The 21956-nt window shown below is 31.0% G+C and overlaps 1 protein-coding gene across 4 annotated transcripts in view; it reads right to left on the bottom strand.

The window, feature by feature from the left end:
• The window catches only part of LOC126748138 (uncharacterized), a 66593-nt gene extending 45073 nt beyond the window's left edge, over positions 1-21520 (bottom strand). For 2 of the 4 annotated variants that reach the window (XR_007664640.1, XM_050457166.1), the window contains exon 1: positions 21194-21520. The gene's annotated coding sequence lies outside the window, so the exon portion shown is untranslated. The remainder of the gene's footprint in view (positions 1-21193) is intronic. The other 2 variants (XR_007664641.1, XR_007664642.1) reach the window with 2 other exon arrangements.
• Between the last annotated feature and the right edge of the window lie 436 nt (positions 21521-21956).

Here is a 21956-nt window from a genome sequence, read left to right as displayed (position 1 = left end):
ATAGATTTTTGTCAACCTTATAACCACGCGACATATTTTTTTTTTCACCCTGTGTAGTTTAGGCACTATTTTAGCGGTACGCCTTGCTAATGCACCCGTATTAATGAAGAAAATCATCAAAAAACTTTTTTTTACTTTTATTTTAGAATCCAGCCACCGATAACAAAAACATAAGTGTTCAATGTTAATAATACTGTCGAAATGGTTAATGAAGATAATCGCAAGGCAGAGCAGAAGCAGCAGAAAATAGTTGAAAAAAGGCTAAAGGGAAAAGAAAAAATCCAAAGGTGTAAAGAAAAGCATCCAATAAGACCAGCGTGTAAAGGCAAGTGTGGTAGGATGTGCAAAGAACTAGCAGAAGATCACCGAAAAAAAAATATGGATGGAATACTGGAACCTACATTACACAAGTAGGCGAAAATGGCTATACAAACATATAAAACTAGTTTCTGTTAAGCGGAGGACACAATCAGCAATACGTAAGAGATGCCAATCAAGGCGTTATTCTTTACCACTTGAACATTCCACAGATTTAGACGTATGCAGGTGCACATTTCTAAATACTCTGGGATATACAAACGATTCAGTTATAACCGAATTAGTTCTGGCCATTAAACAAGGTTTTTGTGGTAATCAAATTAAAGAACATAGAGGAGGCTGCCGAAAGCATTTGAATAAAGATTTAATCAAAGACCACGTTGAGTCGTATAAACCCTCCGTTAGCCACTATCGCAGAAAAAACGCTCCTAATATTAGATACTTACCAAGAGAGTTAACTTATAAAAAAATGTATGATGACTTTAACTCAAAACATCCGTCAGTCTGTAAAATTGAGGTTTACAGACAAGTTTTAAAACAGATGAATGTTTCGCTTTGTCAGCCTAAATCATTCATTTGTGAGGACTGCAGAATATTAAAGAATGTGCTAGAAAATAAAGAAGATCATAGCATTCAGGAACAGCTGGATTCTCACCGTGCTTAAGCTGAAAAGGCAAATCTTCTTTATAAAAAAGACTCCGAAGAAAAAGTAAGTTCGACGAAACGTATTTACTCCATGGACCTACAAAAGGTTATTATTTTGCCCATTATGCCACAAAGTAAAAGTGCAATTTTCACCAGCCGCCTTGTGGTCTTTAACTTGACTTTTGCCACTTTAAATAAAAATTCTAAAAACAAAAGTTACTGTGTGCTTTGGCACGAAGCCTTAGGGGGACGCAAGGCTGAGGCAATTGTTGACGCTTTATTTCAGATAACAGAAAAAGAAAGAGATGTCTCCCATTTTCTTTTCTGGGCTGATAACCGTACATCCCAGAACAAAAATTGGGTTCTTTATACGTCCCTGGTTACTGAGGTTAATCGTGCTTCCGGACCACAGGAGATCATTATACGATATCTTACAAAGGGACATACCCACATGGCTGCTGATGGCGTTCATGGAAATATAGAACAAAAGATTCTAAGAAACAGAAATACGACCGATTTACGACTTTCAAGAATTAACTGAACTTGTCAAACACTCTAGAAAAAATTTGGAAGTACTTGAATTAAATCAATTTCATTTATGGCAAAATAAGAAACGTACCACAAAAAAAACGGATGATCCTTTAAAGAGGTTTTTGTTAGGAAATTTAGTAGAAGTTTGCTTTACACGGGGAAGTAATTGCATGAAATATAAAACCGATTTCAATGACGAATACAAGGAATTGGATTTTTTACAAAAAAAACATTTTCCTAGTACATTTACGCCCAATGCTTTAAATATACGAGGAATTTCACGTGAAAAAAAAAACTGTTATTTTAAAAGACTTAGTGCCATTAATGCCCGAAAATAGAAAAGTGTTTTGGCAAACCCTACCAGAGTCAGAAACATCTTTGGACTTGGTAAATCATGAACAATTGGAAGCCATAGATGGGGATTCTTAGTCTGGTTTTTTATGTTACCTGTTTAGTATAATTTTTGTTCCGTTTTGACTTACCAACAAACTTTTAATGGACGTTTGTTAGCTTATTAGTACGAATATGTTTTGTTTTTGTTTTTGTATTAAAAATTTACTTATTTGTTGTGTCCCCCTTTATTCTACGGAATAATAAAAATGTAGTTTTGCATTGTATTTTCTATTTCTTAAATATCCATTTTTTACCTACTGATATTTTAAATAAATTTTGTCAAAACACAGTAAAAGCCCTTACTGTGCAGTAAAAAAAAATTAAATACATCTTATTTTATAACAAAACACAGCAAGGGCATTTACTGTGTTTTGATATAAAACAATTTGTTTAATTTTTTTATTAAAATCTATGCAAAGTTAGTTGTTGGACTGCCGACTGATTAATTGAATAAAAAATAGTTCAAAAATTATAAATGCAAGTTATCTAACATTCCATAAGATTTTTTTGATAATTATATTATATACTTGTGGCTTGTAAATTTTAGAAAAATCGATTTTTCTCAACTTGTGTATTAATGCAGTTACTGTGTTTTGCAATGGGACAGCCGAATTAGTGGAATGAGACTGAAGTTATCTAACATATTTTGTAAATTTGAAGTGGGTACTGAATTTTGTTAGAGAAATACGTTGTATTTCCGCGAGCGCGATATATACATGCTAAAAAGTATTCTTTTAAGCAAAGCACAAATAATGAATATAAATTCGAATTTAACAAATTGTCTGAAGTCAAGAGATAATTTATTGAATGTTAGTTTTTTTATGTACATTGCAATTCCACCACCCCTTATTTGCCTATCTTTCCTGATAAATGTATATCCTGGAATTATAAAAGTATTTGAATAAATATTTGTGGTTAATCTGGTGAGAGCCATGTCTCTGATAGTGCTAATATATCAATAGTGTTGAACATAGGAAGTAAACTCATGAAAACCGGTATTCACAGATCTAATGTTTAAGTGTCTAATGGAAAATTTTTTTGGTACTTCGCATTCTTCTATGTCCGGTTAAACCGCCTCTATATATTTTTATATATATACATATATATATTTCAGTCAGTAGTTCGTTTACGAGTTTGCTAGCGTTACGCGGGGAGAGTCTGCCTACTGAAAGTTCAAACATCCTGGGATGTGCCATACAAAGTGGTGGAAGCCATCAACTATGTTCTTTATAGAATACAAAGGCCGTCGAAAGGCAAAGCTAGAGTCACTCACTTCAACCTACTGGCTCCTTATTATGCTGATTAAATCCAGAGTTAGATTTGATGATAAATTCATGACCCATCATTATAATGGCCAAAAGCGTCCGCAAGGCGTGGCCTGTGAAGTGCTGCAAGTCCTGTTTACTGCTCCAAATGAGTATGGACTTACAAATGTCTGAAGGAATATAATTTGCTGTACAAATTTCAGAAAAATTCAAGAGCTGTCAATATTTTCCAGAGAAGCATTTAGATTTAGAAAATTTTCAAAGAAAAATATAAAATTTTCTGCATTAGCTGAATCAAATAATTATTAATACTTTACACAGTATTTCTTTGTAAAAGTCAAAATGTAAATGTATTTTGGCTACAAGAGTTCTTATATGGAGTGGAATAATATTAAAGAAGCCTGCGAAAGTCTGTGATAATATTGCTACTATACCAAAAAGTCGAACATAAATAAGTGTCAGTGTCTGACGTGTTTTGTATTTCTGTACAATTTGCGACTTTTGCGTCTGTAAACCAACGTAGTTATGTTGGGTATAGAAAATTTTGTTAAATCATCATCTACAGAGTTGTAAAATTTACGCGACGTAATTCATAGTGGTTTTCGTGTAACAAGGAAAAAATAATAAGAACAAAAGCACCCATTGTAATCAAACAATGGAAAGAAGTTAAATTCCAATGTTTGTTATCAGGAACCTTTAGATCCGATATACTGTCGCGTTCCAACAAATTTTAACCATAGAGAGTGTCAGAAAATTAACGTTAACGTATAACGTTAGTGTTTCAATAAGTTGAGTCTTAAGTCTTCAATAAGTTGGAAGTACCAAAATATGCTATACATAGTTCAAAATGGAGTGTACTCTCTGCAAAAATATCAACCCACAAAGGAGAATAGATACCCTGCTTTCCATATGGTAGATGCAAGAATTTGATTTGCGTGGATTATAGTGATTTAAGTGCCTGGGAACTAAGATGTATGCCTCTACAAAAACGTGTTTTATTATTTAATTGCAAAAAATGTAAAAGTTATGAGATTGTTAATATGTTACAGAATACAATATCTGACAAGGATAATATCATCAAAAATAATGAACACATACAGCTTTTACAAGAAATCGCTAGACTGAAAAACACAAGCTCGGAAATGGCTAAAAACCTACATATACAGAAGTAGGGGATATATATACAGAGATAGAGGTACCCCAAAAAAACCAATAATAAATATTCCGCCATTACATTTTAAACCAAATGCAAATCAAGATTCTTCAACAAAACTCAGGAAGAAAACCTAAACGAGAAAAGATTCAGGTAACTTAAAATTGGAAAAAAAAAACTTAATAACTCAATGCTTAAAGAAGAAACTGAAATACTTAATGCTTTGTAGCTTTAAGCTGGTTCAAAAATTCGAATATAAAATTTTACTTAAATTTTGCGGGTAACGAAAAATAAATTTCGCGGAAAAAATCCCAGAACAAAGGGCTTACCTGACTGGCTCGAATGGATGTCCTGCAAGGCCTTGCACCGTTTGTCCGGTAACATAAATGCCCAAAAGGGCTCTGCGGCGACACGCCAAAGTACGTGTCAATCAACGAGAAAACTTTGTTGCGGTCACAATTGACTTGACCGGGCGATTGATTCAGTACGAATACCATACTCCGCGCACTCACGCTTCAGCCTCGATGCCGTAGGGATTTTTTTTTTTAAATGCGCACGAGTTTAAAATTCTTGTAATTTTAGTTAATGGCAAAAATAAATGTATAAAAACGCAACACTTAAAGAAGCAGCTAAGGAATCACTGGGAAATAAGTACATTATAGATATTCCTAAAATGCAACTACCCAGAATTAAGATTGTTGGATATAACGGCAGTTAAAAAAAATACTGAATTAACTTTAAGAAAACAAAACAGCTAGATAATGAAAGAAAACAAAATCTCCTTTACATTTCTAAAACAAATTAGGAACAAAGGAACGACTACTGTATTCGCTGAATGTTCAGGTGGACTGTTTAATAAGTTAATGAGGTTAGGCAAACTTTTCATTGGCTGGCAAAGAAATTTGGTTTTTATCATAGAAGCTCATCTTGTACCATTGAGGTGAGTTGTGTCAATTGTTCTGAGGGCCATGAGGATCAAAATATACAAACTGTACAAATCCAAATAAAGTGTCATGCAATTTTGATGAAATCAAATCCAATAACATATTTAAAACAAATTATTATATTTCACATGCTGCTAATGCTAGTACTAGTGCTTTTGAGTGTCCATCTTATAAATATCAATTGAATATTTTAAAGAGTAAGATAGATTATAGCGAGTAGGTATATTTAGTTTGTAAACAACAACTAAACTGATATTATGGATATTTCAGAAGTAAGTATTTTAAATGATTTAGAAAGGGATGAAATTGGATATAACAATATAAATAGTCGCTTTAATATGGAACAATTTAAAGAATTTTTTAAGGTCATAAAGCATACGAAAAATCTACTTAGGGTTGTCCATATAAATATCTGCAGGGTTCAAAAAAATTTTGATCAGTTTTTACTTTTTCTTCAGGGTTTTAATCTTAAGAATCTGGATCTAATTGTTAGGGGAGAAACATGTAAAATCGAAAATATTAAAAATTTTACAATTCCGGAATTTGAAACAGTTTATATAAATAGTATAATTAATCAAAATGATAGAGTTTTGCTTTTTTTAAATAGGCCTATTAATTTTAGAGTCTTACATACTACTTTACCCCTTAGTAAAGTATGCATTAGTACTACTATTTTTGTTTTAAATAGAGTAAATTTTGCGATTATGTCATGTTATAGGTCTCCAGCATCAAATGATGACTTGTTCTTGTCTGACGAGATATATTAATTTATTAAACATGAATAACAGTAATGATAGTTTTAGTGTTCTCAAACCAAGAAGTCCCTCTGTGAATAGATATTATTATCAGTATTGTCCTCCTTAGGATTTGAACCTTGTATTAAATCATCTTTTAGAGTAAGATCTGACACTCAAACTTGTATAGACCATATTTTTATTAAAAACAAGTTAAAGACTAACAATCTTAATTAAAACGGTATTGTACTGGAAACTGATTTAACAGACCACTTTCCCCTTTATTTGGACATAATATGGCTTGACATAGATGAAAACCAACAAACACCAACATTTGACCATCAAAACTATATATCTGATATAATGATGATCAATTTCTTAAATCACTGAAAAATGAAACCTGGGAACATGTAACAGTTGCTCAGGATGCATAGTTGGCTTATAACATTTTTTTTTTTTAATTTTAGTAGAAGGAACAACAAAGACAACAAAAACTTAAAATATAAAAAAATCTTAAAATAACCATAATCTCTGACAAAAATACTCCACTTATGGGAACATTTTAAACAAAACAATTCATCAAGCTAAAACTCATTACTATAAAAACCAGATATTGGACAACATGAACAATACTAGACAAATCTATAAAATAATAAAAGTAGATCCGCAAGTGAAAAAAAGACTAAGCCTAACACTGAAATGGCAATAGCAAATGAACATGACATAATAATTGCAAATAAACTGAAACTAACCATTGACTGCAATAATTACTTTGCAAATGTGGGGGAAACTGCTAAAATTCCTAACAGCGCATCTGATGTGGGTAACTCCTACAATATACCAAATTCTATGTTGCTCACTCCAGTCACATCAAATGAGCTTATCAATCATATTAAAAGTTTAAAAAATAATTGTGCCTCTGGTAAAGATGGAATTTCTTCTCGACTTATAAAAAAATTCATATAATAAATGTCATCTTTACCACAGGAATAGTGCTGCCTACAGCTTGTGAGCTATTATTAAATGAGCTATTATAACTCCCATATATAAAAAAGGAACAAGATCTGATATTTTCAACTAAAAATAAACTTAGATTCAGTTCAAAAATGTATGTAGCTGTCTTTCTCTGTGCCTCACACCCAGCTACATGAGACTCTTGAGAGAAGTTTGGTGTCAGGGGTGTAGTGTTGAATGTTTTTGAAAGTTATTTACATCAGAGTCTATAAAAATTATTGTTATCAAACTATTAAATTGTTAAAATAGATAATATTTATAGTGATCCTTTGAATGTCTTTATTGTTGGAATATAAACAAACATCTATTTCCTAATAATCTTTGTATAATACATAACTCTTAAGTCACCAGACATAATTTTTATTTATAAGACTTCAAAAATGAACCGAAAGTTGTTCTTATAAAAGGAGCTGATTAGGCATCAGCATTATGAATGGTTATTATAGTTTAGTTGCTTATTAAATATAGAGTATAGGCTGAATACAGTTTTAGTTGATATAGAAAAGTCGCGCAGGTACCGTCTAAGTGTTTCTCACACCGTAATAAAAGTTAATCAAATAATTAATATTTGAATTTTATTTACCCCATATAACCAATATTTATAAGTATACTACAGGTCACAGTGCTTGGCCCGTTAGATTTTTGCAGATAATACAGTACTGTATTTTACTGGTTCATCATGGGACTCATTAAGAGACAAAATTTTTATTGGTCTAAGTAAAGTAAAAACATGGCTAAATTCTCATAAATTATCACTTAATCTTGCTAAAACAATTTATGTTGCTTTTTCTCTTACTGAATGAAATAGACCTTTATACAACTTAATTACTCTTCAACAAGCCAATACAACAATTTATAAGGTGTCACATACTAAATACTTGGGCATAACTAGATCAACATCTTAAATGCTCAGAACAATGTAACAAACAAATTAAGGGGTCTAATTCACAAATTTTACCAGATAAGAAACATATTACCTCAAAAAATTATAACTATGAGATACAAATCATTTGTGAAATCAATATTAAGATATGGTATCATAGCCTGAGGAGGACTTTACAATAATACTCTCAGTCAGTGAAATGTAATTCAGAATTACCTATTAAAGATTATTTACAGAAAAAATTATTTATATCCAACAAATCAACTATACAATGAAAGCATTTTAAATGTCAGAGGTCTATAATTTTTGAGCAATTCTATTTATTGTTTTAAAAATAAAAATGTAACAGCATGTAGATCATGCTTATCCTACAAGGAATAATTATAATAATATCATCATTGTCCCTTTTCGAAGTTTTGATGGTAACCAGACATTTGCATCTGTAGTTGCACCAAAAATATATAATTTGCTATCTAATAGTATAAGAGAACTAAAAAATTATTATCAATATATTAAATAGGTCAAAATATTTATTTAAAAAAACATGAATAATATGTTAAAATTTTTGTAATTTATTGTGATGTGTTTGTCAGATTCTTTAAGATCAAATGGGTATTTCTTGGGGATTGTTAATGTAAAACTATCTCAATGATCATTGAATATAAATTTTGTTATTAATGATCAACATTGTTAGTTAGGTTAAGGCTACAGGAATTCACTAATTCACTTGTGTCATAATTTAATATTAGGAATGATGTATAATAAACTTCTGCACATACAGGTAAACACCTAGGTGCATGAAACAAATTTGTGAAACTCAGATCTAGAGATAGGATTATACACATGTTTGTACTGTACCGGGTTGTCTTTTATATTTAGACAAAGCCCAGCTCGGTTATTATACGAGGTGGAAAAAAAGTTTTATATAAAAGTTGTAGGGTTTACCTTAAATCGCCAGGAAATGTTATAAAATATAATACAGGGGTATCGCAAAGTTAATAAAAAATACACAGTTAATTTTTTTTTAATGGAACCCCTTGTATATTTTTACATTACATAAAAGACATTTTTTTTCTGATTTCAAAAATATATAATATGTTAATATTTGGTTTAGCCGTTTTCCCAATATTTATCTTTAAAAAATTAAAAAATAAAACAACTGTTTACCCGAATCCCCGTTGCTATGGTGTTTATCGGTAACAATAAAATAAATAATGTTATTTGTTGGGCTGTCACTGTCAATGTTTCTGCTATTTCTTTTGAATATGGGTTATACCGAAGAAGAAAAGTTTGAAATTATGAGGTTGTTTTACAAAAACAACAATAATGTTGCTCGAGTGCAAGCTGAATATCACCATATTCATCCCGAAATGAGAGTTCCTGCTAGGTCCACTTTTTATTACACTGAAAGGAGTATGAGAAACCACAAAAATCTACAAAGAAAAAAACGAACAGTTTTAGCTAACGCGGATGAAGAACTACAAATTTTATTATATTTTCAAGGTAAAAAGTTATTTTATATTTAAGAGCCTTATAAGAATTAATTAATTTATGCTTTGATTTTTGTAGAAAAACCATATTTATCAACCGTCGATGCTAGTAGACACTTTCAATGCTCTAGATCTAAGATTCAAAGAGTTCTTCAGAAATATGGATATCATCCTTACAAATTGATGCCAGTACAAAAATTAACAAATAATCATGAAATAAGAAGGCTAACATACTGTAATCAGATGTTAGATATAAAAAACGTAGATAACGATATCTTTAATAAAATCTTGTGGACGGATGAAGCTGTATTTACAACAGCAGGGATGTATAATAGAAAAAATACTCACATGTGGGCACCAGCAAATCCTCACGCATACGTCGAAATAAAAAAACAGGGCAGAATGTCATTAAATGTGTGGTGTGGTATCCTTAGAAACCAAATAATTGGACCCATTATATTTCAAGGATCTTTGACTGGAAATAGGTATTTGCGGTTTCTAGAAAATGAGATTGAAGCTTTATTAGAAGAAATACCTTTAAGAGAATATACCAATATTATATGGCATCAAGATGGCGCCCTGCCTCATAACTTTAGGCCAGTAAGGATTTTTTTAAATAATCGTTTTATTCAGTGGATTGGAACCCATGGTACCATTAACTGGCCACCAAACAGCCCTGATTTGACTCCTCTAGATAGTTTTTTATAGGAGTATCTGAAAAATGAAGTTTATAAGGAAAGAAGTGAAAATTTGGAGGAATTAAGGGAAAAAATTCAAAGAAGTATAAACTCCTTAAATGAAAGACACCCTGAATATATTTCAAATGCTCTGTTAAAACTGGACAAAGATTATAGAAACTGCGTTGAAAATAATGGCGGCCATATACAACATTTGTAAATATTTAAAGAAACAAGGCTCAAAGGTTTTTTTTTTCAAAAAACCAAATTTTTTTAAAAATGATGAATTAAATATTAACATTTTATATATTTTTGAAATTAGAAAAAAAATGTCTTTCATTTAAAGTAAAAATATACAAGGGGTTCCATTTAAAAAAAATTAACTTTGTGTTTTTTATTACCTTTGCGATACCCCTGTATTATATTTTATAACATTTCCTGGCGATTTAAGGTAAACCCTATAACTTTTATATCAAACTTTTTTTTCCACCTCGTATAGTAACCGAGCCAGGCTCTGTCTAAATTTAAAAGACAACCCTGTACATTATTTAAATAAATAAATAAATAAATAATAAATAAATACCTGGTGTTGTAATGGTGTACAAACAAGAGATGTTAATAACTTAACAATGTTATTAACATTAACTTAAACATTGGTAGATGTAGGCGCAAGGAAATATAAATATATGAAGGTCTCTGAAGTACTTCCTACAACAAACAATCTCTATACCCCAGGCCAACAACCATGGTTGTAATCAGTGGCGGCTCGTCACAAAGTGCCAAGGAGCCATGGCACTGGTAAAATGTATTAGTCAATATACTTTAAAATTCTTATTAATGGTAAAATTTGTTTTAATTTCAATAATAACTGCAATAGCCAACCAAACAACTGAGAAAACAAATCATTATCGGCATAATGTCAATATACATATATGAGTATGGTGTGTGTGTGGAATAGTATAGGATTGTGTTATGAGTATTATAGATAATATGGTATTATTTTGTAAATATGTATATTTATAGATAATTTGGACTTATTATTTTCTTTTTGACTTTTGTAATTTACTTTACACAGGAGGTTAAACCTGTATCTTTTTTAAAATTGTTTTTTAACCTCCTTTTTGCCATTTTTGTAAATAGATATAATTAAAGATGTTAAATAAATACGTTAAATAGTATCATGTAAGCAGTGGTAAATAAACGACTTATTATTATTATTATATATAATTTAAATACTTCTGGATCTAAATACTAATGGTCCTATGGTTGGAACCTTTGGTGTGACACTTAAATTACAAGACAGTTTTACCACAAATCAAAACTCTTTATTTGTACTCCCGACACGTGTTTCGCTAACGATTTTAGCATTTTTTTTTTTTTAATGGTAAGGAAAAAAGAAATAATTCATGCCAGCCGAGCACTTTGTGAAACGGCTCCGATGCTAATATGCATTTGTGTTTCGTGATGGATGTAATTTTATAGGCTAAGCCCAATTATTATATTTTAAATGAAATTGATGCTTTTTTGCCCTCTAATGTAAAATATTCTAAGGACATCTTGATGTGTGATTCTTTTGCTGCACATTTAACACAACATAATGGTGTAGAAAATCACATGCAAAATGTCCTGGATCTCTGCTTTGCAAACTTTAATCTTATTGATTCTGTAATAGAGAGTGTAGGGTTGGTTAATCCTGACTTATATCATCCACCTCTAGAAATTTCCTTTTATAGCAATGACCATGTATACCTAAACCCTATAGACTGTCTTTATTTTGACTTTAAGAATGCTGATTTTATATGAATAAATAACTATTTTTGAAATGAAATATATCTTTATTAAGTAGGTACATCTAATATCCATAAAAACAAAACTATACTAAATAAGTAACTTAACTAGGTAACAACAAAAAAAAAATAAATAAAAAATAATAATAAGCACAATTTCACCCTCTTGAAAGAAAAACAAACAAATAAATGAATTTCCACCAACCACATTAGTTTATTGCCCTATTTCGCCAATTTCCAAATTAATTTATATTATTCAAACTAATTTATATTATTCATATAATTCTTTAGAACAATTTTAAACCGATCAAGAGATTGTGATTCCTTAATTTCTCGAGGAAGACTATTATATTTTTGAAAACCCTTAAAAAACAAAGAATTCATGGTACTTCAAAAATTTGCCATTGGAATAAAAATATCATCACTATTTCTTGTAGGGTAATCATGGACATTTCTATTAAAAGTAATGAACTGTTTGAAATAAGGTGGCGCTAAATTATTTACAGTCCTATATATAAAAATCATAGAAAGAAAGCAAAACCTTCTCTCAACAGAAAACCAATTTAGAGTGTTGAGTATAAAGGACATTGGTGTAAGGCGGTGTGCATTTAATATCACCCTCATGCCCCGATTCTGAAGTTTCTAAAGTCTGTTAGTCTGGTTTATATTAAATAAATATTACACTGAGGCACAAAAGTCAAAATGTGGTTGAATGATAGTATTATAAACCATTAATTTAGATTGATAAGATAGACTTGTTGATATTCTACTAAAAAAGAAAATTTTTTTTGCAATTTTCTTTTCAATGTAATCACAATGAGTTTTAAAGTTAAGCAAATTATCAAGTTGCAGACCCAAATATTTCATACATGTTACAAATTCAATTTGTTCATTGTTAATTAATAATTGAGGACTATTGTTATGATGAAGCAATGAACTTGCTGAATATGCGGAGTTTACTTAAGAGATGCACTGAGAATGATTTGGTGTTTATTTATAAACTTTTGAATGGCCTTGTGATTTATCCTGAACTACTTAAAAGGATTTAATTAAATATTCCATACCGTAATCTGAGGGCAAATCGATTGTTTTCTTTGCCTTATCATCGTACCAACTATGCTATGCACTCGCCTGTCGAAAGGACCTTGAGGCTGGTAAACTCTACTGGAATTGAAGTTTTGGGAACTTCCTTATTGCATTTTAGGAGTCTTATTAAGAGTTTGTAGGATTTTGTTTTTTGAATTAATTTTGCTCCATGATTAATAATTTGAAATACATTTGATCATTGTCATTGATAATAATATATTTTGTTTTTTCTTAGCTAATTTTGCATTGTTAATTGTTCTGATTTTGAGAGAATATTGTTACTACTTGTAAAACGGTTTAATTATCCTTGGTATTAAGATTAAGTCTGATAATTATTGTTAATTAGTGGTTAGGTAGTATAGCTTTTATTTCTTTTTCAGACATATATATATTTTTTGTAATGGGGTTGATCCTGTGTATAAATAAATAAATAAATAAATTATTGCTTTAGTTTTCGCCACATTTAACTTTAACTTATTAATATTTAAATATAATGATATCTGTGACAATACCCCATTCATTTTATCTACTGCTCTGTTAAGACTTGTATCACTACATGTCAAAAATGTGTTATCAGCAAAAAGGTTTATAAATTCACAATTTACAAAAAGCCCAATATCATTCCTATACAATATAAATAGAAGAGGTCCCAAAACACTTCCTTGAGGTACTCCCATATTGTTATTTAGTTCAGTAGACTCATTTCCATTAAACCTTATTCTCTGTTTTCAATTACTTAGATAGTCAACAAACCAGTTATAAACAATACCTGCAAAGCCATAGTTCTTAATTTTTGTAATAATATGTCCCTATCAATAGTTTCAAAAGCTCTCCTGAAGTCCAAGAACACCCCACCCACATATTTATTATTATCAAGATTAGTTTTTATTTTAGATAAGGTCAATTGAAGGGCTGATTCGCATGAATGCCCACGACGAAAACCTGATTGATTAGTCATCAAAATTTCATTACTTGTAATATGTTCCAAGATTTGATCATATACTGCCATTTCTATAACTTTTTCAATAGGAGGTAAAGTATTTATTGGTCTAAATTCACTGGCATTTATTGTATTATTGACCTTTGGAATTGGAATAATTGTGCTAGATTTTAGTTTTTCAGGGATTTCACCAGAGCTAAGAGATGTATTCAATAAATTCAATATAACATGACCAATAGTTTTTTTGCATTTAGTATTTCATGTATTGAACATTTATTGTCAAGTTTATTAATTATTTTTTGAGCATCAAATGGCTTGGTATACTTTCATTATTTGTTCAATACTAGCAACAAAATTAAATATTTTTGCAATTTCCGAGCTATCTGTAAAGACTCTCTGTTCACCCTCACCATTAAAGAAAATTGAATTTAAAACTTTAGAAACTCCTCCATTAATTACACTCTTCAATGTCCTCCACATTTCTTTGGGATTACCCTTAAACATGTCTATCTTCTCAAAATAGTAATGTTCTTTCTTCAATCTCAAAAGATTAACAACATTATTCCTATGAGCTTTGAACTCCTGCCATTTATTTGGTCTTTCAATATCATTTGAATTTATGAAAATTTTATATGCCTTGTCATGAATTTTAATTTTATCAAAAACCTCATTATCAAACCAAGGCAAATTAGATTTGTATTTGCAATTCTTGATAGGAGCAATGTCATTAATCACCTTATAACAATTTTCCAATAATTCGTTAAAAATAACTTCAACATTGACAGAGTTCAAATTCCAATTACATTCAAACAATTTTAACCCTATAATGCTAAGATTTTTCTCACTTATATTTCTATACTTTTTGACCTGTTCATGTACATATAATTTATTGCAGAGGTTAACACTAATAACAGAATGGTCAGTAATTTTTGGAGTATCATGCACCTCCACCAATAAGTTATTTTGATTCGTGAGCACATAATCAACCAAGGTAGCACTAACATCCGTTATTCTAGTTGGTACAGTGATTAATTGACTCACTCCATAGGATGTAAACAAATTTTTCAACTTAATACTATAAAAGCTGTTATTAAGAAAATTAAAATTGAAATCACCCACTAAAACACATTTATTATTTTTAGAAAGTACAGAATCACATATATCTTTAAATCCCTCAATGAACTGTGAATCTGAGCTTGATGGAGAATTATATATGCAGCCAATAACCTAAACAAGAGATCCTAAATTTACCCTAATAAATTTACACCAAAAGTTATCCTTTAGCTCAATTTTTTTAATGTTTGAAAATGTATAGTTATCATTAATGTAAATCAAAACACCACCTGTATGTCTGCTGTTTGAGTCACACCTAACACATGTATACTTTTCAATATACAATTCGCTATCGTCAATGTCTGTTGTTGTCCGCGTTTCACTTAGCAAGATAACTTTTGGATTAAAAGACGCAATGCTCTGTCGTATTTGATTTATATTTTTTAAAATACTCTGTGCATTAAGGTAAATTATGTCTGAGGAAAAAAGTATATTAGATGTTACTGCAAGTTTTTTTGATTTTCTTTTTTGTCCACAATAGTTGGTTTATTGTTGACAAATTTAATTATTTTGTTAGTTTGACCACCTTCAACAAGCTTTTGTAACTCTGCCTTGATACTTTTATAGTAGTCCCTTTGCATAATTGTTTGGTCACTATTTATCCGAACACCTGGAATGTTTATATGATTCCTATTTTTTAGCACACTTTTTGCATCTTCCTCTGACTCCAAAATAACTTTAATTGGACGAATCCTATCTGCCGCAAATTTACAAAGTCGAAAATTTCTCACACCATCCCTGTTAAAATTAAAATTCTTCAATATGTCCCTGATTGTGTTGCTATCTTCAAGATTCCGTTCTGTCTGAGGTTTTTGCTTTTGACTCATTTACATTATAAATGATAATATTTTTCGCCCTATTCTTTCTTTCCAACATCTCGTTTATTAAATTTTCTTGATTGTTTTTATTATGGTCAGAAATGGAATCCATTTCACACCTCCCAGAACTAGAAGACTTAGAAGAAATTTCATTTAATTGTTCTACTTTGACAATTCATTGCTCGAGCTTTACAATTTTTCCTATAATGTCAGAGTTTTGTGTTTGTACCAATGACTCAAGTTCAGTAAGTCTTTTAACAATGTTCGGAATGTTAAACATATTTTCCCTACATGCAGGGCAGACAAATGGCATTACTCTATTAGCCATTAATATGACTCTGACTTCTGATGCAGATATGTTTCCACAAGTCTTACAGATAATCCTTTTGCATATATTGCAAGAAAAACCAAAAAGTTCAGATTTGCTTTCTTTAAAAACACATCGCTCTTTACATTTAAAACAATCTGTGTTTCCTCCCATATCTGTATTAAATATTAAATAGTAAAATCGGCAAAAATACTACCACAACTAAAGTGTAAATACAACGATGGAAAATAACGGTAACGTGTGATTTCGCACACTCTGAAAACTCCTAAATATCACCGACCGCCGTTGAATATTTAAACAAAGAATACTGCTTGCATTCCAAACCTTTATAGCCTGGAGTATTGTTTGGCTATTGTTTTCATTATTTTTTGAAATTATGAGATATTTGATCAGAAAGACATATCGCGACGTCGATTAGCAAGTAGGAAAAATTATTACGCGTATTTTAAGACAAGTACTGTCCAAAATTAACCACTTAAAAATTTAAAAAATCGTGCGGCGTAAATAAAACACGTCCGTCGAAAGCAGATTTATTACTGTATTTAAATACAGTAATATATCTGATAAATCTGATGAATACAGTAATAAACTATTTTTTAAATTATAACTGGCTGGCAATTATGGAGGAGAATATGAAAAATACAGTTCAAAATTTATAGTGTTCTGTTCTCATCCGTTGATCTTTTTGTACCTATAAGAAATTATAAACCCTCTTAACAAGTTTCCTCAGTGGTTCTCTAGTGAAGTAAAAAAATTAATATTCCAAAAAAAAAATTGCTCATAAAAAGTACAGACCAAAAGTGACGGGGACTTGTTATATTTTTTTTTTCTAAAGTGCAATAAAATGGAATGATGGTGGTGAAGCGATGAATGCCAAGTTAATCAAAAGAAAAAGAAGTACTAAAAATAGTGAAAGGTTTATGGCCTTAAGAGGGTCTCCACAAGTTGTTTGATGCCCGGAGGAACTTAACCCCTCTTACCTGAAACGCCCAGAGAAGGAATCCTTCACAATGCTGCTAGCTCAAGCCGATGTGGGTTCTAGCTTCTTTCTCAACCAAATGAACCAAAATTTCTTAGGTAGTAACTACCCAAGAGTTACCCAACTAAATGTCAAAATCAGTATGGCGCCACCAAGTTTTGGATTTTATATAATCCCAAAGGACGCCCAAATTTATCAAAATTTATTTAGGCAAGTTCAAAACTAAACTTGGAAAACAAAATCAAGGTCAAATCAGTATACACTATTGTTTCCAAATTACCTATGATATTCCAACCTACTCAACTCAAGTGAAAAACAAATTAACAACAGAAAATAACAATTTATTTAAGTCTTGATTATCACAGAGAATTATGTTATGTTATTTATCGTTAAGAGGAATAATTATTTAAGTTGGTAATAAGGAACCACAACATCACACAAAAAAATACACAATCAAAGTGTGGTTGTCAAAATAAAATAAATTATGTTACACCCAAACCTTTTGGGGAATGAAGCTTCAATTCAATTAAACTAATAATTTACATGGCCCGGTATATCCCGCCACGGACATTGACCTAAGCAAAAAAAAAAATAACAACTCTAACTGTTGAAGCTTCCCCACTTAAAAATTACCCTTTTATTAGTTTACTCTAATATTTACTAGCTAATCTGAGAAAATTTGACATCTTAGGAGTAGTCTGAAAATAAATAATATAACCCAAGTATATACTCGTAGTACTACGAAGCCAGCTGCGTCTTACCTCACAGGAGTCACTTGTCACATATATATGTACTCATATCAGTAATATTCAATAATAAAATAGCATCGATTAAATAATGTCAATAAAATTTTAAATAAGCTTATGTATGTATCTCAACTCAAAAGATAAAAGTTGTGATAAATAAAATAAAATAAAACAAGTGAATAAAAAAAAAAGTTATGTTCTGTCACTTAGCTCCATACACAGCAGACTACTTCATATTCGAGACTCTCCCAGACATCCAATTCCCAGTCAAGGAAAACTGCAGGCTTCCAAGCTTCACCTCTTCCACTTCACAAGCTCTGGTGGTGGTCTAGGTTAGACGTTAGCTCACAGTTGCTTAAAATCTCCTTCTAGATTAGAGCCAGTAGAGTACATAACCCCAAAACGAAAGCACCATGTGGCATGAAGAAATCAGGTCCGTACAAAAAAAAAATCCGTCCAAAATCCATGTTATGTAGCTTTGCTTATTAAATTGTCCCCTGCCAATGCCAATCAGAACCGCTATTTTGCCGATGTTCGAGGGCACGTGAAAAATTATTAGGTTTTAAATCGCCATAAAGGCCAGTAAATTCAACAAAACAACAAATTATAGCATTACGCCCAAAAAGTTGATTTACTATCACCACATTTAGTCAATTATATCCCCATATGGGTAAAATTCACACGAATTTCAAAAAGAACTAAAGCACTCTTCACTTCATGACGGCGGTCTGGGAAAAGGAACGACCGCAGAGGTCAAACCCGTATTTAAGCAATCACGCACAAAGTGTATTGCCAATCGAAATATATAACAAAATAACTTAACTTTTTTTTATAAGTACCATAAAACCTTTTATAAAAAATAAATAACAAAATTTGTGGCCCAAGGAAGTTGGCAATGAAAATATGTGTCACTATGACAATCAATTTCGATTTTGCCTAGACCAGCAACTTCTTGCTATCTTCCAAGAAAACTAATATTTACATTAGATAAAAAGAGACAAAAATTAGATAGGTCAGACCGAGTAAAATCAACCAGCATATCTGGTATGGTCAAGCCAAAATTAGATATTGTACTATGAACAGTACAACATACACAATAATTGTACATGCCCAATTAATCATTATTCGTTATAAAATAATTAAATAAAGTATGGAATAAGCAATATGGGATATAATTTAAATTCTAAAATATTTCTTTAGTCCAGAACCGGGTTTTATAAGAGTATAAATAAAATTTCATTGACAACCTGTACAATATGAAGCTGAAATGTACAAAACTAAATGTGTCCTTAAAAAAAGAATACTGTAATTTGAAATGGCTAGAGAACAGAACTATGGTTTACTTGGGAGGCTATTACAGAGAGGGCATTACTAGTATCAATCATTAATATTTGTAAAATATCTATTTTGAAAATATAACTGTAATCAGTGCTTTTAATAAAGAGTATAAAATGCCAATTTTAACCTGTAACAGACTAATACCAGTTTAGCACTTTGAGAAGGGAATTTCATTCTTTATCTGTCCAGTGCTACAGAAACTTCTCAAGAAATGCTGAAAATTCACTAACCAATGACCCCAAAAAGCTCTGGAACTTTATTCACTCTAAGTGTAATGATGGTATGCTGCCGCAGGTAATGCATCTTGATAGGGGTTGAGGGGAACATGGTGTTGATATTGCCAACCTATTTGCTACATTTTTCTCCTCAGTTTACAATTCAACAAAAAATATTTCTGTCAATGATACTTTCATAAAGCTCTAGATTCTTTAAATATTAATAAAGGCAAAGGCCCTGATGGCAATTTAAAGAGAGTTTTAAATTGTGCTCTCAAACCCTATATATTCCACTCTACTATATGTTTAACCAGTCTTGGAATTTTCCCTGAAGTATGGAAGCTCGCCTACATTACTCCTATCCACAAAAGTGGTAATTATTTTATAATACACAAAATATTTGAACAGTGTGTCATGCAAGTGCTATCAACTCATTTCCAACATAGAATAACCTCAACAACATGGGTTTACCCCTGGTAGGAGTGTAGATACCAACTTATATTTATTCACCAACTATATTTTTAAAGACTTTGAATCAGGGCTTGAGACCCATGCTATATACACAGATTTTTGCAAGGCCTTCGACAGGGTCCATCACTCATTACTACTTTCAAAGCTGTCTATGTATGGCTTGTCGGGGATCTTGCTGAAATAGATGTCCACCAGAACTGATTGACAGCAACAAATAAAAATAGATGGTCATCTTTCGGGTCCATTCCTAGTCACAACTGGTGTACCTCAAGTGTCTTTTTTAGGTCCTCTTTTCTTTATTCTTTTTATTAATGCCCTTGGCAAATTGCTTACTTGTAACTTCCTTATGTTTGCTGATGACCTCAAACTTTTTATCAGTACAGCATCTTGCAATAATGTGCCTAAACTTCAAGATAATTGTGACATTGTTCATTTGTGGTGCCAGGCAATTGATATGCAATTAAGCTCCAACAACTGTAAATTTTTAAAATTCAGTAGACTCTTGAATAAAATGCCAGTTATGTATTCAATTAACAATGTAATTCCTGAGGAGGTAAGTGTGTATCTAGATTTCCAACTGACATTTCATTTTCACTATGAAAATATTATTTCAAGAGCCAAATGTTAGGCTAAATCAAAAGGTCATGATTTTAAAAATGTATTTGCTTTAAAAAAAATTATATATATTTGTTTCTCATACAAAGTGTTAAATAACTATATATGTAGATAGCCCAGAGTGTTTAGTCACTTTTAAAATTCATGTACCATCATACCAAACACGTAATAGATCCCTCTTGCATGTGCCATATTGCAGAACATTTTACTTGCTTTACAGCCCAATAAACCGAATCTCAAATAAGGTTAACAAATATTGTAATGTCTTACATTATTTCAGTTGTACTTCCCTAAATAAATTTAACTGTAAAGCAAAGAAAGCTATTCTACACAATTAAGTAATAAAATAATTAGATAGATAGATAATAGATATTGATAACAAACCTCTGGTACCTTTAAATTATTTAGAAGATTGCCTTAATTAAAAAAATGTTATTAGATAAAGGTAATCAAAAAAAATCAAAATGAAAAAATTATTCTTGGCATCAGGTTTAAACTTTGGTATCTAGTTGCTGATACTACTACAGGTCTACTTTTACTAATTTCATTTTTATACTGCTTCTAGATATAGCTTTTTTTGTACACTCTTAAAAATTAGGTAAAATGCTGTTTAATATTTTTAAATTAAAAAAATAAAAATATTTTTTTAAATTAAAAAAATAAAAACCAAGAAAGGATATAATTGAGGGGCTAAGTGACTACTGCCTTACCTGATTTTTTGAGTAGGCATTAAATGAGAAATATTCATAATCAACTTAAACTTCTCAAATACCTCCTGACCTGGTAGGTATCTATACCTTCTTTACCATTCCTGCCTTTGTGATTCCGGGTCTGTCAGGAACAGAGTTAGCCTCATCAATCAGCGCTATGCAAGCCACGTTCTATGTGCCGTCTTCCATATTTGCATACACGATATACTGAAGTCTGAAACTCGAGCTGGTCTATTTCAGATCCACACTTATTTTTTTATTTTGAGCCTCCCTCACCACCTACTTCCTAAAAGAAGAGAAGATTTAACTGCACATAAGGATTGTGTGGATGTGTAACTGTGAACGCGGCATATGTCATTTGCCAACAACCTATTTATAGTCCGCGCCCGCTGTTATTCATTCGATATAAAGGTACGTTACTGACATATATAAAGTCTGCCCACGATACACCAAAACACGGTATGTCAGCGCGCACACATAACGCATTTCCCGGTTGGTGTGACGTCACGTGTGTAACATCCCATACCACTAGACGCGGGATAGAAACGGATAAAATTTATTCATTTGCTGAATTAATAGTTTAAGGGGGGCAAAATTTTATTTAGTATTATTTGTTTTATTTTATAGAATATACAGGAAAAGTCTATTAACTGTAAAATACAACCAAAATGTTATAATTATTAATAAAATGTATTACGTATTTAGAGGATTATGGAGTTGGGTTGACTTGAAATTCGTAGGACAGTGTAAAGAATCGAAAAAA

The sequence above is a fragment of the Anthonomus grandis genome, chromosome 22 (genome assembly GCF_022605725.1).
Source record: "Anthonomus grandis grandis chromosome 22, icAntGran1.3, whole genome shotgun sequence".
Classification (NCBI taxonomy): Eukaryota; Metazoa; Arthropoda; class Insecta; order Coleoptera; family Curculionidae; genus Anthonomus; species Anthonomus grandis.
Note: the sequence above shows the minus strand (reverse complement) of the source record. Positions and strands in the feature narration are given on the sequence as shown.